Source organism: Pristis pectinata, chromosome 25 (assembly GCF_009764475.1).
Source record: "Pristis pectinata isolate sPriPec2 chromosome 25, sPriPec2.1.pri, whole genome shotgun sequence".
In the NCBI taxonomy this organism is placed as follows: domain Eukaryota; kingdom Metazoa; phylum Chordata; class Chondrichthyes; order Rhinopristiformes; family Pristidae; genus Pristis; species Pristis pectinata.
In genome coordinates, this window is record NC_067429.1 from 5,005,886 (window position 1) to 5,025,857 (window position 19,972).

General features: G+C 45.8%; 1 protein-coding gene across 6 annotated transcripts in view; it reads right to left on the reverse strand.

Moving 5' to 3' along the window:
- Positions 1–19,972, reverse strand: part of srcin1a (SRC kinase signaling inhibitor 1a) — a 412,726-nt gene that overhangs the window by 196,368 nt on the left and 196,386 nt on the right. For 2 of the 6 annotated variants that reach the window (XM_052038887.1, XM_052038888.1), the window contains exon 1: positions 17,612–18,010. The exons of the other annotated variants lie outside the window; for them this stretch is intronic. The gene's annotated coding sequence lies outside the window, so the exon portion shown is untranslated. Of the gene's footprint in view, positions 1–17,611; positions 18,011–19,972 lie in introns of those variants that run through there. 6 annotated transcript variants of the gene reach the window in all.

The following is a 19,972-nucleotide window of genomic DNA, read 5'->3' on the forward strand; positions in this document are numbered from 1 at the left end:
GCCACATTTCCTACAGTACAACAGTGAGAAGACTTCAAAAAGTATTCCAGAACCAGCTTTGAACATTCTGAGCAGCAGGTGGATTCAACGAGTGGCCGCCAGCAGCTCTCTGATCCCCACTCCCTCCCCAATTATTTCCCCCATCCCACATCTCCCCTTCACTCTTCCCAACGCAGAGGCGAATCGTTGATGTATTTCTGAGCAGTGGGCGAAACCAAGATGGAGAAAAGCAAAAAGGGAAATCTAATAAATTAAAATTACTTCAGCTCTGACTTTCAAAGGTCAGTGGCATGGAGTTTATTATTAACTGGCTTTTTTTAAAAAAAGATTCAATACTTCTATTATATTAACACAGTTATAGATTAGAGATCCAGGTGAGATGAACCAGACAATAATACTTTGCAAAAGAACAATCTGCTGGAGGAACTCAGTGGGTCGAGCAGCACCTGTGGGAGGAAAGGAATTGTTGACGAGTTGGGTCAAAACCCTGCATCAGGACAGAGTGGAGAGGGGAAATAGATGGCAGAAAGAGAAGAGGGGGAGACAGGGGCCAGTAGATGACTGGTGGACCCAGGAGGGGTGAAGGATGATAGGCAGACGAGGAAGGGGGAAGGGTGGTACCGCCCTTGAGTGATAGGAAGCAGACAAGGGCAGATGGAAGAGGGTAATACCTACTGACCCCCGTGTCACCCATCCCCTTTTCCTCTCTATACCAACTATACACCCCTCCCCCTTTCCTGTCTATACTGGGTCTTGGGCTGAAAGGCTTCCCCTCCTCTCACAGATGTTTCTCAGCCCATTGAGTTCCTCCAGAAGATTGTTTTTTGCTTCAGATTTCAGCATGTGCGGTCTCATGCCTCCGACAATATTTTGCAGTTATAGATGGTATTGATTTATTATTGTCACTTGTACCGAGGTACAGTGAAAAGCTTGTCTTACAAACTGATCGTACAGGTCAATTCATTACACAGTGCAGTTACATTGAGTTAGTACAGAGTGCATTGATGTAGTACAGGTAAAGAACAATAACAACACAGAGTAAAGTGTCACAGCTACAGAGAAGGTGCAGTGCAGGTAGACAATAAGGCGCAAGGTCACAACAAGGTAGATCGTGAGGTCATAGTCCATCTCATTGTATAAGGGAACCGTTCAATAGTCTTATCACAGTGGGATAGAAGCTGCCCTTAAGTCTGGTGGTACGTGCCCTCAGGCTCCTGTATCTTCTACCCGATAGTGCCTTTAATGCAGCAAAACATCTCAACTGCTTCACAGGAGAATTAAGAGGCAAAAATTGACATCGTGACCATTATGGAGATATTCAGTTATCAAAAGCTTGATTGTGGAAGTGAGTTTTAAGGAAGGAAGCAAGAGAGGAAGAGAAAGGAGGAGGGAGTTCCAAGGTTAAGCTGACAACAGCCAACTGGTGGTGGAGCAGTGGAAATTGGCGACGTGGTGGGTGTAGGAAGTTTAGGCCAGAATTAGGTGAGCACATTAACTGTAAGGGGATAGGGTCTGAGGCGGCTACTGGGAGGAGGAGGGAACAAAGCCAGAATGCCAAACCCGTTGTGTGATGCACTGTGAAAAGAATGAGTATCATCAAGTGCCACCAAGGAAATCTCTGAGGGACAACCCTTGTGATGCTGATTTTGTAAACGCAAAGAGGTTTCCTCAGCACATTTCGAGCTGGTGTACAATGTGAGCCCATGAGACATTGACAGGAAACTGAGAAAGAACACTGCTCCTATCCAGAGTCCCTCAAATGTGGCACATTGTAACACAGTGCAATGTCCAACAGGAACGTGGAGGCACCAGAGACTGCAGATGCTGGAATCTGGAGCAACACACAAAGTGCTAGAGGAACTCAGCAGGTCAGGCAGCATCTGTGGGGGGGAAGTAGACAGTCGATATTTCGGGTCGAGACCCTTCACCTGAACTTCCCAGCTTCTGACACCATTCCCACTCTGCCTATCACCCCTTCACCTGGATCCACCTGCCAGCTCTTGCTCCACCCTCCCCACCACCTTTTTACACTGGATGTCTCCCCTCTTTCTTTCAGTTCAGATGAAGGGTCTCAACCTGAAATTTCAACTGTCCATTTCCCTCCATAGATGCTGCCTGACCCGCTGAGTTCCTCCACCTCCTTTGTGTGTTGCTCCAAATAGTAATGTGACTGGACAAAAACTTTAGACAAGCCAATGAAGGGGATGGTAGGAGGTGGCCATAGCTTGGTCATTGAGGCTGCTTTATGTGAGGACCCAGAGGTGAAGGAGAGAAGTTGAGGGAGGAAACTCGAGTGTAGTCGTTAATGGCAGTGGAGGGTGTGGGCTGAAGCACCAGCAACATACAAGAGGCCACTGTCAGAGATCACAGAATTCTCAACACGGTAGTGTGGCGGTTAGCATAACACTTTACAGCACCAGCAACCCGGGCTCAATTCCAGCCGCTGTCTGTAAGGAGTTTGTGTGGTCTCCCCGTGTCTGCGTGGGTTTCCTCCCACATTCCAAAGACTTACGGGTTAGGAAGTTATGGGCATGCTGTGTTGGCGCCGGAAGTGTGGCGACACTTGCGGGCTGCCCCCAGAACACTCTACGCAAAAAGATGCTTTTCACTGTGTGTTTCGATGTATACGTGACTAATAAAGATATCTATCTAGGGATGGGACAATTAAACTCTCTAAAGGCAGCAATGACCTTGTAAGCATTGATAGGTGTGGAATTTTCTGTTACATCTGTTCATTCCAACAACAGACTGCATAATCCAACAGCTCCTGGGAATCAGACACACAAGGCCAGGCCTTCAAAGGCAGTGTGACATAGAAAACCTACAGCACAATTCAGGCCCTTGGGCCCACAAAGCCCTACCTTAGAAATTACTAGCCCTCTTACCCATAGTCCTCTATTTTTCTAAGCTCCATGTACCTCTCCAAAAGCCTCTTAAAAGACCCTATCATATCCGTCTCCACCACTGTTGCTGGCAGCCCATTCTACGCACTCACCACTCTGCGTAAAACACTTACCCCTGACATCTCCTCTGTACCTACTCCCCAGCACCTTAAACCTGTGTCCTCTTGTGGCAGATTTATTAATAAATCAGATTTGTTATCACTGACATATGATGTGAAATTTGTTGTTTTGTGGCAGCAGTACAGTGCAAAGACATAAAAATCCATACATTTCAAAAATAAATAAATAGTGCAAAAAAAAGGAATAACGAGGCAGTGTTCATGGACTGTTCAGAAATCTGATGGCGGAGGGGAAGAAGCTGGTCCTGAATATTTGAATGTGGGTCTTCAGGCTCCTGCACCTCCTCCCTGATGCAAGACTTGGATTTTGCCTTATTATATTAGATCCATGGTGTCATATAGTCATACAGCACAGAAACAGGTTCTCCAGCCCACTGAGTCCACACTGACCACCTGGTTACACCAATCTCACATCAATCCCAAATTTAATCTCCTCACATTCTCACCAACAGTCCCCAGATTCTACCACTCACCCGCACGTTAGGGACGATTTACGATGGCCTATTCACCTACCAACCTCCGTGTTTTAGGATGTGGGGGGAAACCAGAGCACCTGGGAGCAACCCACAGGATCACAGGGAGAACCTGCAAACTCTACACAGACAGTACTGGATTGAACCTGGGTCACTGGAGCTATGAGGCACCACCTTTACCAGACACTTTGCAACATATTAGTAAGTCTCCAGTGGCCTTGTTCATGGTGAATCAAAGGGCGTGCATTGACAAAATAAAGGGATTGAGCCATAGAAAACATTTTGTATCGTCAGTTCCACTGATTTATACCAATGAGTCAAATGGAGCTGGAGGGAAAGTACTGCAGGAAGTGTGTACAATAAACTAGACTGTTTGCATCTCCAGTGTTATTGCTCATGGTGAACGTTCTGTTACAAGTGTCAGCCTGTTACAGGAAGTACAAGGGAATGATGCCAGCATTACACTTACAGGGTGTGTACAACATACCGGCTACTAATCAGTAATGTGCCACTCAGCATAATGAATACAGAGCTTATCATCAACACACCTGGTGCCTACACGACACAGAATGGAGTGTGGCACCCACCACAACAGGGCAGTTCCCAGGAAGCAATTCTTGCAGAGATACACAAGATAATCAGCACAGCCTCAAAATATAAACCCAAAAACCAGGTCAAGTCTTGGTAAAGTTAAATAATGAGCTGAAGTGAACTCAGGTCATTTCCTTACACATAGAAATGAGATTGTTTGAGGGTCAGCCTGCTGATGTGTGGTCCACAGAGAGGGGGTGGGAAGAAACAAGCACCCTTGCATCACATACAGTTCGCATTTTCAGAGCAGTCTGAACATTGCAAAACCAAAAGGACCATAAGATATAGGAGCAGAATTAGGCCATTCAGCCCATCGAGTCTGTTCCACTATTCATGGCTGATTCTTTTCTCCCCCCTCAACTCCATTGTCCTGCCTTCTCCCTGTAACCCTTGACCCCTGTATCAAAACATCCCAAAATGTATCACTGGAGCAATGTTTAAAAAAAACTGACAGCGAGGCAATTAAGGAGATAGTAAGGCAGGGGCTTTGAGGAGTATCTTAACAAGGGGAAAGGACAATGAAGAAGCCGCTAGAGTCTAAAGGATTGGTCAAATGAAGGAACAGATTTCTATGTGGAAGCGATAAAAACTGGGGATGCATCGGAGGTTTAATAGGAATGACAGCGGGTATTTCAGAGAGTGGGGGACCTTTGCACCCAGTACAGAGGGTTGGAGGTCAAACGTGAAAGCTTTGTCCTCTGGTCTACGGTGACCAATCCCCTTAACACTGCATTTTCATTTGTTGTCCATCCCAAAATGCCCTCGAGAAGGTGGTGGTGAACTGGAACCACTGCAGTCCTTCGGATGAAAGCTCCCATAGAGTCACTGGGGACGAAGTTCTAGGAATTAGACGCAGCAATGATGAGGACCAGCAATACATTTCCAAGTCAGGATGGGATGCGACTTGGGAACCTGCAGGTGGTGGTGCTGCCCTTGGCCCTCTTGGTGGTAAAGTTCGTGAGAAACTATAGTGCATTTTGTAAATGGTACACAGTGCAACTAATATTACCTATGGCCAGATTTGTAAGGGAACCATCTATGTTTGAAAAAAAATTGCGTTGAGTTGGACTTAGTATTTTTGTTGGAAGGGAGGCTACTTATTTTGGCTTAGGAATTGGAAACAGGAGTCACAGGATAAAAACTCTTGGAATATGGTGAACTCCCCTGTGGCTGTGAATGTGAATACTCATTGAGAGACAAGTGGACTGAAGTCTCAACAGGACTATCCATTTATTTTTCAAGAACTTTTCAAAATACTATTCATGACCAATTTTGGATTAGTTCAGAAAGTAGACCAAAACTTCAATCAGCCACACTGAAGGTTGTTTAAACCTGTGTGCTGGCCAGTGGCTATTACTACAGGCAATGTCAAACACAAAGGTGAGTAAGTTGTCTCTCCGAGGAGCTTCACACAGCCAAGGTTACCAGAACACAATCCAACACCAGTTGTTTTTTCTAATTTTCCATTCCACTAACTCTCTTATGTGGATGAATTTCCCAGTCCTGGCAATATCCTTGTAAATGCCCTCTGCACCCTTCACAGCATCATCACAGCTTTCCTTAATGTGGTGACCAGAAATGGACACAGTAGTCACACAGTGGCCTAACTAGCATTGCACACTGTTCCGGCATAAACTCCCTGCTCTTATATTCTATGCTTTGGTTTATAAAGGAAAGGATTCATTTCTTTATTTTAACCACCTTTACCCATCTGCTTCCTTAAGGATCTGTGGATGGATATTCTTTGTTCTACTTCCACAATGTTTGCTCCCTTGGCTTGCCATACCTCCCAAATGCATTACATCACATTTCATTACATTAAATTCCATTTGCCAATTCTATGCCAAACTAACCAGACCATTTATATATTCCTGCAGTCTAAAGCTCTCCTCTGTCAAAGCTTGTATGATCGGCACATTTCTTTAAGAGTTATGAAGTCATACACACAGAAATAGGCCCTTTGGCCGACAAATCTACTCCAAGCACACATTTACAGTAATCCCAATTTATTCCTATGTTCCCATCAACCCCAGATTCTACCATCGCCTACACACAAAGAGCAATTTACAGCTGCCAATTAACCTACCAGCACGTGAGAGAAAACCAGAAGACCCAGAGGTAATGTACGCAGTCGCAGGGAGAATGTGCAAACTCCTCTCAGACAGCTCCGGAGGTCAGGATTGAACTTGGGTCACTGGAGCCGTGAGGCAGCAGTTCTACAAGAGGTGCCACTGAGCCAAGCAAATATGAAATACCCAATGGCATATTTATCAATGCAGCACTTCTTCAATTTGACTGGAAAATATTGGGAGTCCAGCAAAATTGTTTAAAGCCACATGCTACTGTGATCTGGAACGTGCTGCCGAACAAGGTGACAGCAACAGTTTCAACTGCAACCTTCAAAGGGGAACTGGATGAATAATTGAGAAGGACACATTGTCATGAGTGTGGGCAAAGAGTAGGAAAACTAGACAAATTGGAAATCTCTTTCCAAGACCCAGCACAGGTCAAATTGACAGCTTTGGTGCAACATAATTTAGTAGCTACAAACAAGATGCTGGAGGCACTCAGCAGGTCGGGGAGGGAAATCACTGATCGATGTTTCAGGCTGAGACCCTTCATCTCGATCTGACATGACAACTGTCCATTTCCCTCCACACATGCTGTCTGAGTTCCTTCAGCACCTTGTTTGATGCTCGAGATTACAGCATCGGCAGATTATTGTGTCTCCATAATTAAGTAGCTTCCGTATCTCAGTGAACAGTAATGGATCAGGCAAAGAAATGGGACCTAATTAAACACAGACTTAGAAATAGGCTGCCATTCCTTCATCATCAATGGATCCAAATCCTGGAAAATCCTCCCCTAAAAAAGTTGTGGGAATGCTTTCACTAAAGGACCGCAGCAATTCAAGAAGTTAGCTCACCACCACCTCCTCTCGACGACAATACACGCAGTCCATGCCTTCAACTTCTAGATCCCATAAAACGAATTGATTAAAAAAAATTGCAAAATTATCTTGAACTGCATTTCAAACGGGGCAGCAAGGACACAAGAGGAACCATGGAGACACAAAAGACTGGAGTTGCTGGAATCAGGAGCAACAAACTGCTGGAGGAACTCAGTGCGTCAAACGGCATCTGTGGAGGTACAGGGACAGTCAAATGTTTCGGGCTGCAGCCTCCACAGATGCTGCTCGACCTGCTGAGTTCCTCCAGCAGTTTGTTTGTGCACCGGAATAAACTTGCTCTGCGAATTAGCCTGCATTTCACAAAGGGAGAATAGAAACACCAAGGCAAAGTTCTCGGTAGTTAATGAGCACTCGCTCGCTCTCTCGAGCAAGTGGCAGCAGCTCACATTCTGCACAAATCCCCACTGCTCCCAAACACTGAGGCAGGATTAAACTCCAGAGCTTAACTGGGACATAATTAAACATGCGGCATTTGACAGGAACAACCCTCTGAAGGCTGCAGTTTTTTTAAAAGAAAACGTTGTTTGCAGGAGACAAATTTCAACACTTTTAGAGGATATAAAGTTCTTCTGTATCCAAAATAAATTTATCAAGGGAATGGCCAAGTGAACTGCAACAAAGCCTGAAATTGAAGGCTACATATTTTAGTGAGAAAACACTTAGCTTCAAGTGATATATTTGAAATACCATTAACTTATTTACCATTGTGTGTGGTGTGCTTGAGCAGTGAAGAATCCTGCCTGCACAAGGTGGATGGGACATGATGTTATCTGGGCCTCAGCATGGCTGTGACAATAGATGTTGTTGATGCTGGAACCCACTGGAGATAAACCGAGGGAAGAAAATGGGAATAAAACACAACTGGCTGGGTTACCAAACTTTGCCAATTTAGCAACACTTGGACACAAGGAAGCTTGAGAGTGGAGACAATTTGGAGGTGCCTGCAGCAGCTCCCTAACCCATGAACATCACCAGCGAGGAGGATAAACAAGCTCATAAGAACATCATCACTTGCAGGTCCCACCCAAAAGAAAATTTGGACAATGTTCTGCCTTAGAAAAACACACTTCTTCTATCGTCACTTGGAAAATAGAACAATGAGAGCAAATTCACCAGAAGGACTGTACCGGATTTCGAGCACCTTCCTAAGAGCGATTGGGGATGGGCAACAAATGTTGGGCTTGTCAGCAACACCCCAATCCCGCAAGGAGAATTAAAAAAAGTGCTCTCTCCTGCAGGGGCCTGCAGAAAATTAGCCTCAAATGTCACAGGACCCCAAAAGGAACTGAAACCCACCTCACCAGTCCAGTGTTACAATGCCCACACTGGAGATGGGACTTTGGCAAGCTCGCTGCATGAGGGAGTTGGCAAACATCCCCAGTACCAATCTGTCACCGCTCTGTCAGTTGGGAGGCTGCTGCCATGGCCAGGAGATCATGTTCACCGTCACGTTCAGCAGCAGTGGATCATTACTCCACTCCCTGGAATTCCACAGTGAGACCAGGTAGTTGCCCAGTGCAAGGCCAGCTGAATGCTTAAGCATTAATACACCGTATCAAACACACGATTGCATCAACTGTGCATGATGTCATGAGTGTGACAAGAACAAGAAAAGCAACTTAAGTTTATATAGTGGCCTACAGGAAGAACTTGACTGACTGCCAGGGTCCGAGAAGGTCAAAGGCTCAGGAACAAAGGATAAGTGAGATGTGATGAATCATAGAGTTATGCTAAGGGAATGTTAACTGGGAGGCCGAGAACTGATAAGAGCTAAGCTTTGAGTCACTGGGAGTGGAGATGAGAGCCGTAGGGCCCTTTGTTTTTTTTCCACAAGTCAGCTCTCCTTTAAAGGGAGTACAGAACTGGAACACAGCACTGCCACCCCCACCCCTTCCTCTCCAGTCCAAGTGGAGAAAGTTCCACTCCCTCCCTCCCTGATCTGCGGTTCGCACTGTGCCATCCAACTGCCCAACATCTTCTCAACTCCAGGATGTGCTTGCAACAGGGGACATTGTGGACTCTGCCCATCCAGGGAACTCAGAGAAGGAAAATGTTACTGCTGTGATAGTCCCCGCATTTTCATCTTGTACTAAATGACTAATTCAAAGGCGATTTGTTTTAATTTGAAATTATGTTTTGAATGAGTTGAACTGAATGCTGCCCAAACTGGAGAAGACCTTTCAATGCCTCCCATCTTTCTTGTAAAAGGCATGCAATACGATCTTTCAAAAACATGTCTGATAAATCTTACAAAGGATGTCGCAAAGTGACCACTCATTGCCCCAATGGGCCAAAGGAACTCCCTTCCTTCCCACACTCCCACCGATAAACCATTGTTCCATGTTTGAGGAACAGCTGCCACTGTGACTGAAATCGATTTTACTTTAATCCCAAAATTGCACAAAGGCCAGGGGTCACTCATTCCAACAAGAAATTTTTACTGAAAATGTCACGGAATGCAGTAACCAGGAGGGACTCAATAACATAGAGAGGGTTAACATATGAGGAACGATTGATGGTTCTTGGGCTGTACTCCTTGGAGTTCAGAAGAACGGGGGGACCTCATAGAAACATTTTGAATGTTAAGAGGCCTGGACAGAGTAGATGTGGCAAAGTTGTTTCCCACGGTAGGGGAGTCTAGTAAAAAGGGGCACGACTTCAGGATTGAAGGGCGCCCATTCAGAACAGAGATGCGGAGAAATTTCTTTAGCCAGGGAGTGGTGAATCTGTGGAATTTGTTGCCACAGGTGGCTGCAGAGGCAAAGTCATTGGGTGTATTTAATGCAGAGATTGATAGGTATCTGAGTAGCCAGGGCATCAAAGGTTATGGTGAGAAGGCGGAGGAGTGGGGCTAAATGGGAGAATGGATCAGCTCATGATAGAATGGCGGAGCAGGCTCGATGGGCCGAATGGCCGACTTCTGCTCCTTTGCCTTATGGTCTAATACAAGAGAGTGTCAGATGCCATGTGATCAGACAGAAACTGCATCATCCGATATTACCAGTAAAATCCAAGAGCAAGGAAGCTTCTCATACAAGCAGGTTAATTTAAAATATCCTTAAATTAGCACGCCCATCAAACTAGCCTGACCCACACAGAGAATCCAACCATTTACATTTTAAGTATTAAATGAGCCAAGCTTAAAAACAGTTGTAAAATCAAACAGGTTTCAGGTCATGAGTTCAAGTCCCACTTCAGAGGCACAAGCACAAAACCCCAGGCTGACACTCCGTACAGTATGAAGGAGTGCTGCACAGTCAAAAGTGCCAACATTTTGATTAAACATGCTCTAATTAACCATGGCCCTGTCTGCTCCCCTAGACATAAAAGATCCCACTTTCAAAGAGCAAGACAGTTTCCCCACATCCTGGCCAATATTTATCACTCAGTCAAAATCACCTGGTTACCCAATCACTTGCATAGGAAGCAGGAGTGAAGGTATGTCGTCAATCACAACATGTAGATTACCATCACATTTCAACAGTGATTAAACTTTGCACGTAGTTTATTGGCTGCAAAGTGCTTTGATAGGGACCCAAAAGATGTCTGATGTCTCTTTTCTGTTTTCTCAATGGAACTTAACCCATCTCAGTGTGTCTTTGAGGAGATTCCTCAGTCAAAGGGTTTCCTCATCACTTACAGTTCTGTTGTTGCCGCATTTGGGAGGACTTTCAAGACACTCCCTCAGTGCTCAACGAGATACATCAATGTGCCAGGTCCCACTGCAAGAGGGCATCTCGAGGAGCTCCTCCATTAGACTGCCCACTGCACACTCCCCTCAAAACTTGTACCTTGTAACGATGCAAGGATGAGAGCTGAAAACAGTGAGACAATGGAATCTGGGACCATCGTGAGTGGTCGCTCCGCAACCAAAAAAGCTCAAGGATAGAGAAGGAAATAGAGGAATGATGGAGGAAGAAATTGAACAACATCAAATCTGGCGCAGGAAGTGAAACAAAGATTGGATTAAGAAAGAAGGGTAAAGCAAGAAAACAAATTTAAACAAAATAAAGGTTTTTAAACTACTACCAAGGTTTCACTTAACAAAGAAAACAGGAGGAGCGGGCTGTTGTGCTGTGTCTTTTCCAGCATTCAATACAATCACGGCTGATCATCTGTCTCAATGCTATAGTCCCATTCTCCCCACACACCCCCAAAGCCTTTTTTGAGTCTAGAAATGTGTATTTCCTTCCTAAATACATTCAGCGACTTGGCCTCCAGGTAAAGAGATCTTTTCTCATCTGATTCCTAGATGTCTTACCCTGTATCCTGAGATGGCGACCACAGTGCAGACACCCCAGTCGGAGGAATCATCCTCGCAACATCAATCTACTGGCCCTGTCAGAATTGTGTATGTTTCAATGAGATCCTCTCTCATTCTTCCAAACACTAGTGAATACAGACCTAATCGACCCAATCCACCCTCACACGACAGTCCCGCTATCCCAGGAATCAGTCTGCTGAACCTTTGCTGCACTCCCTCTGTGGTGAGTGTACTCTTTCTTAGGTAAGGAGAACAAAACTGCACACATTGCTCCAGGTGTGTTTTCATCAAAGTTCTGCATAAATGAAGCAAGACATCCTTGCTCCCACATTGAAGACTTTGTACAATGAAGGCCAACATTGATTTGCCTTCTTAACTCTCTGCTGCATCTGCATGCTTGTTTTTAGGGACTGGTGTTCAAGGATACCCATTTCCCTTGGTACATCAACATTTCCCAATCTCTCACCATTTAACTAATGCTCTGCCTCTCTCTTTTCTTATCAGAGTGGATAACCTGATATTTATCCACATTCGACCGCATCTGCCACATTCCATCAACTTGCCTAAATCACCTTGAAGCCTCTTTGCATCCTCCTCACAGTTCTGAGTTGTTGATAAAGTTAGAAATTGGTATTGGTATTGGTTTATTATTGTCACTTGTACCGAGGTACAGTGAAAAACTTGTCTTGCATACCGATCATACAGGTCAATTCATTACACAGTGCAGTCACATTGGGTTAGTACAGAGTCCATTGATGTAGTACAGGTAAAAACAATAACAGTATAGAGTAAAGTGTCACAGCTACAGAGGAAGGGCAGTGCAGGTAGACAATAAGGGGCAAGGTCACAACAAGGTTGATTGTGAGGTCAGAGTCCATCTCATCGTATGAGGGAACTGTTCAATAGTCTTATTACATTTGATTCCCCCGTTCAAGTCAACGATACTGATTGAGGATAGGTGGGGCCCAAGCACTGATCCTTGATGAACCCCACTCCTCACTGTCTGCCACCCCAAAGTTATTCTAGTTATTCTAACTCTATTCCTTGCCCATCAACCGATTTTCAACATACACAAGTCACATGATGAATACACACAAACAGACAACCATACAGCCCAGTGTTCCAAACAGAACTGTTCCTTTGAGATCGTCTCTCCACCTCTCAGTAAGTCCTGCCTTGACCATCTGGACTAAGCACAGCCCTACAAGGTGTCCCAGTGTTGCCTCCTGAATTGGAACTTGCCTAATTCCTCACACTGCAAAATCCCAAAGCTTATCCAACTCAACATGCTCAGCACTCACTCAAACATTACTCAATGTTTCTGTATGTCCATGAGTGCGATGTGTATGTGAGAGAAGTTTTGCCAACTACCGTCCTTTAATTGTTCACTATTTTACAACTATGATTTCCATGTTTTAATTTTATAATTTATTTTATATTTTAAATCTGTATTTTCATAAAACTCCCCAAAATCATTTCATGGACAACACCCTTCAAGCTGGAGAAGGCCAAATTTTTCCAGTCATTTGACACAACAAATTTTTAACCTGGGAGGCTTCTTATTCAGCTTCTCTGATCTCTCGCCAACATTTAAATGATCCCTTAAATGTTGGCTTTTATCCCCAGGATGCTTTCTGAATAAAGCCCCACACCGGCTGATGAACTATTTTTCTTTCTCCTGTCACCCGAGACTACGTTTGAGGGTCAAAACGCCCTCAGCACCCAAACATCTCCTCTGGTTTGCCCTTGCCAGGTCGTGACCTGAGGGATCTGGCAGCCTCGCTACATGAAGAATGTTCCTGCTGTTGATGGAACTTCCCCGGTACCTCCCTGTTGTCATCACTCCACTGCAGAGCTCCAGCTGGAAGTTCAGACACAGGTCAGGCACCTCGAAACTAAGTGCGTTCCCCTCCAATCCACAGCAATGTTGAGATGGCCGACTTTAAAAACCAAGGCAAGGTTGCTTCGGAAACCTTTCCAAGATATCTACAGGGCTCCAATTCCGGTCGAAGGTACGCACTCTACCACTGGTGGCTATGCCTTCAACCACCTCCGGCTCCAGGCTCTGAAACTCCCACTACAAAACCTCACTCTGTGACCCTATGACTCTGCGCAGCAATACAACAGGGAAACAGGCCCTTCAGCCCAACTTGTCCATGCCAACCAAGATGCCTATCTAAGCTGGTCCCATATCCCTCTACACCTTACCAATCTATGTACTTGTCCAAGTGTCTTTTAAATGTTGTTATTGTACCTGCCTCAACCACTTCCTCTGGCAACCCGTTCCATGAATGATAGAAAAATAGGGGGCTATGTGGGAGGGAAGGGTTAGATAGATCTTAGAGCAGGATAAAATGTCGGCACAACATTGTGGCCTGTACTGTGATGTAGAGTTCTATGTATGCACCATCCTCTGCTTCCCCTTTAAGACCCTCTTTAAAACCTCCATCTTTAATCAAGCTTTTGGTCACCTGATACCTCCTCATGGTTTGACATCCAGTTTAGTTTGCTAATGCTCCTCTAATGTGCTTTGTGAGCTTTTGCTGTGTTGAAGGCACTTCACTGAAGTTGATAGGTGAACATATTTTCTAACACCGTCCCTTCCTTCAATAGAAACAAGGACCTGGCAGAAACTCGTCAGCTGGAAGGTCCACAGTGACCTTTCCCAGAAGCACAGACAGACATTTTCCATTCACCTAACACTCCTGGGAAAAGTCACAGTCAACTCCCAGCAATATGTTTTCAGATGTAAATCAGCTCAGACAAGGCCTTAGGGTCACAGGTGTTAAGAGCATTGTCAATGCACCAGTTTGATACTACAAAGCCTCAAAGGTGAGGAACCACTATAATGGTTGCCCAACAGTCAGACTCCGGGTATTGTGGACCCAACACCTTCTGTAATCCAATGCAACAGAGGAAGCAGTCTGAATTTCTGTAGCGACTTCCATAAACCTTCAAGGATGTTGCACTGCATATTACAGCCAATGAAATGCTTTCAGTGTGTAGCCACTGTTGACAATCCGTACTGCTGTTATAGATTGCTAAGTGATACTGCACAGGTAACCAGTGAGACTGACTGAAGCATTGACCAGGGCACTACTCTTCTTCTATGAAATAGTGCCATGGGGTTTTCTGCACCCACCTGAGACAGCACACAGGCCATTGGTTTACATTTTGTCCAGAAGACTCCAATAGCCAGACTGTGGGTGAGAAGGGGTAAGGGTTAAAGAGCAGTGTTTGCCATCACTAATGTTATGGCAGTAGGGAGACCAGGGGCCCTGGAGAGCTGGAAGATTCAGTGACGTTCAGGTGTCCAACTTTGGCACTGGGAGTTGATCTGCTTGAAGCCACTGGCTCTGAGGTAAAGGGACGAACCAGCACTCCTTCTGGGTTAAAAGGAGGAGGAATCCTTTCCCTCAAAGAGACCTCTGGTTCCCCCTTCACCCCCAACCTGCCCCTCTGCAAATTTCCACCAATGCACACCACCCCCCCCCCCCCAATTCCACAACAATTGGTCTCCTTGCAAAGAAAAACTCCACCCTTCCCCAAACTCACCCCGTCGCCACCCTTCCAACTGCATCTTCCCCCCCCCCGCCCCATCTCCAGCCCTTCCCCATCTATAAATCCCTGTTCCTCAGTTTTACCCAACTCCATTACTGCCAATCACTGCCTCCCAATGTCAGCGACCATCTCCGAGAATCCATCGGTGTTCACTCCTACCTACCCACCCGCTGTCCATCTGTCCCTGAGCTTCCAAGTTACCTGTCACATTAATTCTCCACCCCACACTCACTCTGGCCTCTCTCCCTTTGCTCTCTTACACTGTTTGTGAACCCCAATGCAAACTCAAGGAACAGCACCTCATCTTCTGACCAGACAAGTTACAGCCAACGGCATTCAACAGTTTCAGGTGAGCAGCCTATCCAGTTTGCATCAGAAGTAGCCAGTTCTGGTGAAAAATCAATAGATGTCACCGAGGTCATTTAGATGAGAAACACTTGCTGGCTGCATCAATTTAAAGAGGAATTGGCATATCAAGACTTTGTATTACTAGTTTTATTGTTGAGGCCACACGGTTAACCCACAGGTAAAAGAAACAAGATCATCTGCTGGATTCCTTAACTGTTCACAGCCTCTCCGTAAATAATTGAGGCTAATGTGTCAATGGTTAGGCAGGCTGAACTTGAAGCACCTCCCACCTTATGGAATCCATCAATTAGATTCCACCCTGTAAACTGCCCCAGGCTATTCATTATTCTACATTTCTTATTCAGCCCTCCCAGTGAGATACAATCTTTAATATGCTTTGGTTGTCCATTATCTGATGAACCTAAATTAATCCCCACAACTGGATTCCAGCCCAGGTATCTCTTGCTCAATATGGAACCTTGCTGAATTGTGTGATTTGAACAAGTTTGCAACTCTCTCCCTGGTACCTACTTTCTTGCATGACTAAAGGAATTTTCCTGGATTAGGTTCAACCATTATGAGGAGAGACTAAGGGAAGCTAAGGCTTTACTCTTTGGAGAGGAGGAGGATGAGAAGAGACATGATAGAGGTGCACAAAATATTAAGAGGAATAGATAGAGTGGACAGCCAGCACCTCTTTCCCAGGGCACCAATGCTCAATACAAGAGGGCATGGCTTTAAAATAATGGGTGGGAAGTTCAAGGGAGATATCAGAGGGAGGTTTTTTACCCAGAGAGTGGTTGGGGCATGGAATGCGCTGCCTGAGGCGGTGGTGGAGGCAGGTACAATGGTCAAATTCAAGAGATTACTAGCTAAGCATATGGAGGAATTTAAAATAGAGGGATCTGTGGGAGGAAGGGGTTAGATAGTATTAGGCGAAGTTTAAAGTCAGCACAACATTGTGGGCCGAAGGGCCTGTACTGTGCTGTACTGTTGTATGTACCTCTTACTCTAGACTACCCATTAGCCTCTTAAATTGTAACCTCTGAGTTTCAGACTCTGATTGATTCATAATCAAATAGAACTTTGGCAATGGTTTTCTCTACTAATTCAAGTCTCCAGGACCAACATTTGGAGACTCAGGCAGTCTCAAAGACAGCACTCAGCTTCCCCCTCATACTAACTACCTTCCAGATACTTGAGCACAAAAACTTGCCCAACTGTGGTTCTGAGGGAGTGCGGCACTGTCACAGGTGCTGACTTTCAAATGAGATGTCAAAACAGGAAACACTGTCTCTTTCGCAGGGGATGCAAAAGATCCCACAGGAATTTTCCAACTAAGAGAGGGAGAGCACCCCCAAATACTTATCCCTCACTCAACCCATCATAGAGTCGTAGAGCAATACAGCACAGATACAGGCCCTTTGGCCCAATGCCCAAACCGACCACAGTGCCCACCCAGCTAGTCCCAATTTCCTGCATTCAGCCCATATCTCTCCAAGCCCCGCCCCTCCATGTACCTATCCAAGTGCTCCTTAAATGATACTGTTTGTACCTGCTTCACCCACTTCCTCTGGCAGCTCGTTCCATACACTCACTGCCCTCTGCGTGAAGAAGTTGCCTCTCAGATCGCTTTTAACTCTTTCCCCTCTCACCCTAAACATATGCCCCCTAGTTTTGGACTCTCCTACCCTGGGGAAAAGACTGTTATTGCCCACCTTATTCATGCCCTCATAATTTAAACACTTCTATAAGGTCGCCCCTCATTCTCCTGCATTCCAAAGAATAAAGACCCAGCCTGGCCAACCTCTCCCTATAACTCAGCCCTCTCGTCCTGACAACATCCTTGTAAATCTTTCCTGCACTCTTTCCAGTTTAACCATGTCTCTCCTGTAACAGGGTGACCGGACACAGTACTCCAAGTGCAGATCACCAACAACTTATACAACTGCAACATAATGTCCCAACTCCTGTACTCAATGCCCTGACTGATGAAGGCCAGTGTGCTAAACATCTTTCACATCACCCTGTCACATTACTGTTTGTGGCAGTTTGCTGTGCACAAACTGACTGTCATTTCCTTCTCCACTATAGTGGCCACACTTCAACTACACTTCACGGGCTGTAAAATGCTTCTGACATCCTGAAAGAAACATAAAAGGAGATATACAAATGCATATCTATTTTGTTAATAATTCCCTTAAATCAAGAGTTGCCAAATTAGTCAGAAGATCAAAACCCATCTCTTAAATCCTGCTGCTGGGGTTAACAGTGTGTACACAATCTGAGAGTCCACAGACCGAGATACAGTTGCAACCAAGCGTGAAAGACTGATTGTTCCGACAAAACTCTCACCAAGTTCAGGTGAGCCCAGCCCTTACCTGGGGTGTAGCGGATTAAATAGTAATCAACGATCTCCACTCAGCCATCGTCAGTGACAACGATCCCTCCAGCACCACACCATTGTTTCCGCCAGACAGTGGGATAAAAAAATCTCCAGAAGTGTTTTATCCTTTACACAGTTTCTCCCTCTGTTGTTGAACTGAGCTAACAGCACAACCGGGAACACGGCGCTGAACGCCTTTCACAATGCTGACCTTTGCAACGTGATATCACTGCATTCCTTAAAGAGGAAGTGAGACTCGCCATGGTTACCTCCACTCCACCTGTACTCTCCCTCGCACCGTGCACGATGCCGGGTGTTGCATTTCTCTCCGATTCCAGAACAGGGTCTACCTGCCTCCTGCTCCCACTCTAACCCCAGCCTCTTTAATTAGACCCTCTGCTTATTCCTGCTCGGTTTGTAATTATTGACCAACTTTCACTTTTCTCCTCCCCTCTGATTTGTATCATTGCTACCAGTGGTGAACCCTGCAGACGTCACCGTCGAGATGGGTCAGGAGGAGTGACTGAAGGATTTCTCACAGTGTCTCGCTGCTGACTCACAGAACAAACCACGGCCCCTCCAGTCGACTGTCTGGGCGGAGGCTTCTCCCTCTTTCCTCAACAGCTCTCTCTCCCTCTGCTGCTGAAAGCACTTGCACGGTGGCACGGATCAAGATCATTTTAATCTTACACATTTAAAGCACAGACCGAGGTCTTTCAGTCCACATGGCCAAAGAACTAATGCCACATCTCATCTTAGTCTTTAGCCCTGTAAATTAGTGTTTCTTGTTTCTAATCCTTCCAGGATTTCGTCTGAAACTTGCAGATTTACTTTGAGACACTGCTACATTCTGCATTCTCTTTAAAATTAAACCTTTGCCCCATATTTGTGCATCCTGTATTCTGTGCAACCGAGGAGGTGAACGATCTTCCCGGCATGTGTGTCCCTCGCGTCCTCCTGACTCGGAAGGCGCGGTGCCACAGTTAGTGGAGCTGGTCCCTCACAGCTCCAGCAAGTCCGGTTCAATCCTGACCTCGGGTGCTGTCTGTGTGGAGTTTGCACGTTCTCCCTCTGCCCGGTTTCCAAGACATGCAAGTTAGTTGGTTACTTGGCCACTGTTAATTATCCTGAACGGGTCGGTGGGTGGTGGAGAATTGATGACAATGTTGGGAGAATAAAAATGAGATTAGTGTTAATGGGTGCTTGATGGTCGACATGGGCCGAAGGGTCCACTTCCTTGCTGCGTAACTGTGACTGAGGTGGAGGCCTGGGGCAGAGGTTGGAGTGATGTGGTGTATGTATCCAGTTGGTGTCAAATAACCAGCATTACAGACATTGCCAAGGAACCTACAGAAACAAACAAGTCAGAGAAATAATGGACTGCAGATGCTGGAATCTAGATAAAAAACACTATGATGCTGGAGGAACAGCAGGCCAGGCAGCATCCGTGGAGAAAAGCAGGTGGTCAACGTTTCAGGTCAGGACCCTTCCTCAGGACTGAAGATAGGAAAAGGGGAAGCCCAATATATAGGAGGGAAAAGCAGAGCAGTGATAGGTGGACAAAAGAGGGGAGGCGGGGTGGGCACAGGGTGGTGATAGGTAGATGCAGGTAAGAGATAGTGATAGGCAGGTGTGGGGGAGGAGGGGAGAGCAGATCCACCGGGGGATGGGTCATAGGTAAGAAGACCATCATCTCCAGTCGTCCTCAGCTCCAGAATTGCCAGTCCCTCCTATCAGCGATTCCACCGTCAGCAGGTCCTGCCTGTTCCCAAGCCCAGCACAAATTCTCCTCTCTCCTCCCACCAATACCAGACCCTCTTCCTTTCTAACTTCACCTCTTCATTCAGGTAACAGCAAGGGACGCCACTCCTGACTACCTCACCTCTGCCACGCTTGAATGTGATCAGTTTAATCCATTGCAGATCTAAGCGAGTCCTCGGCAGAGGGGGAGTGGGACATTGATGACTCTACACCCAAAGAGAATGAGTACACTATTAAGATCCAGTAAAGCTATCCTTTGGGGCGGCATTGTAATGTAGCAGTTAGCACGACGCTATTACAGCGCCAGCGATCGGGGTTCGATTCCCGTCGCTGTCTGTAAGGAGTTTGTACGTTCTCCCGTGTCTGCATGGGTTTCCTCCGGGTGCTCCGGTTTCCTCCCACATTGCAAAGACGTAGGCGTAGGTTAATTTGGGTTTTAAATGGGCGGCGCGGACTCGTTGGGCTGGAAGGGCCTATTACCACGCTGTAAATAAAAATTTTTTTTAAATTTTAAAAAAATTTGGCTTCAAGGTATAAGTGAGAGACAAAGATAGACAGCTGGTATCTTTATCCCAGGATCAAAATGTCTAATACT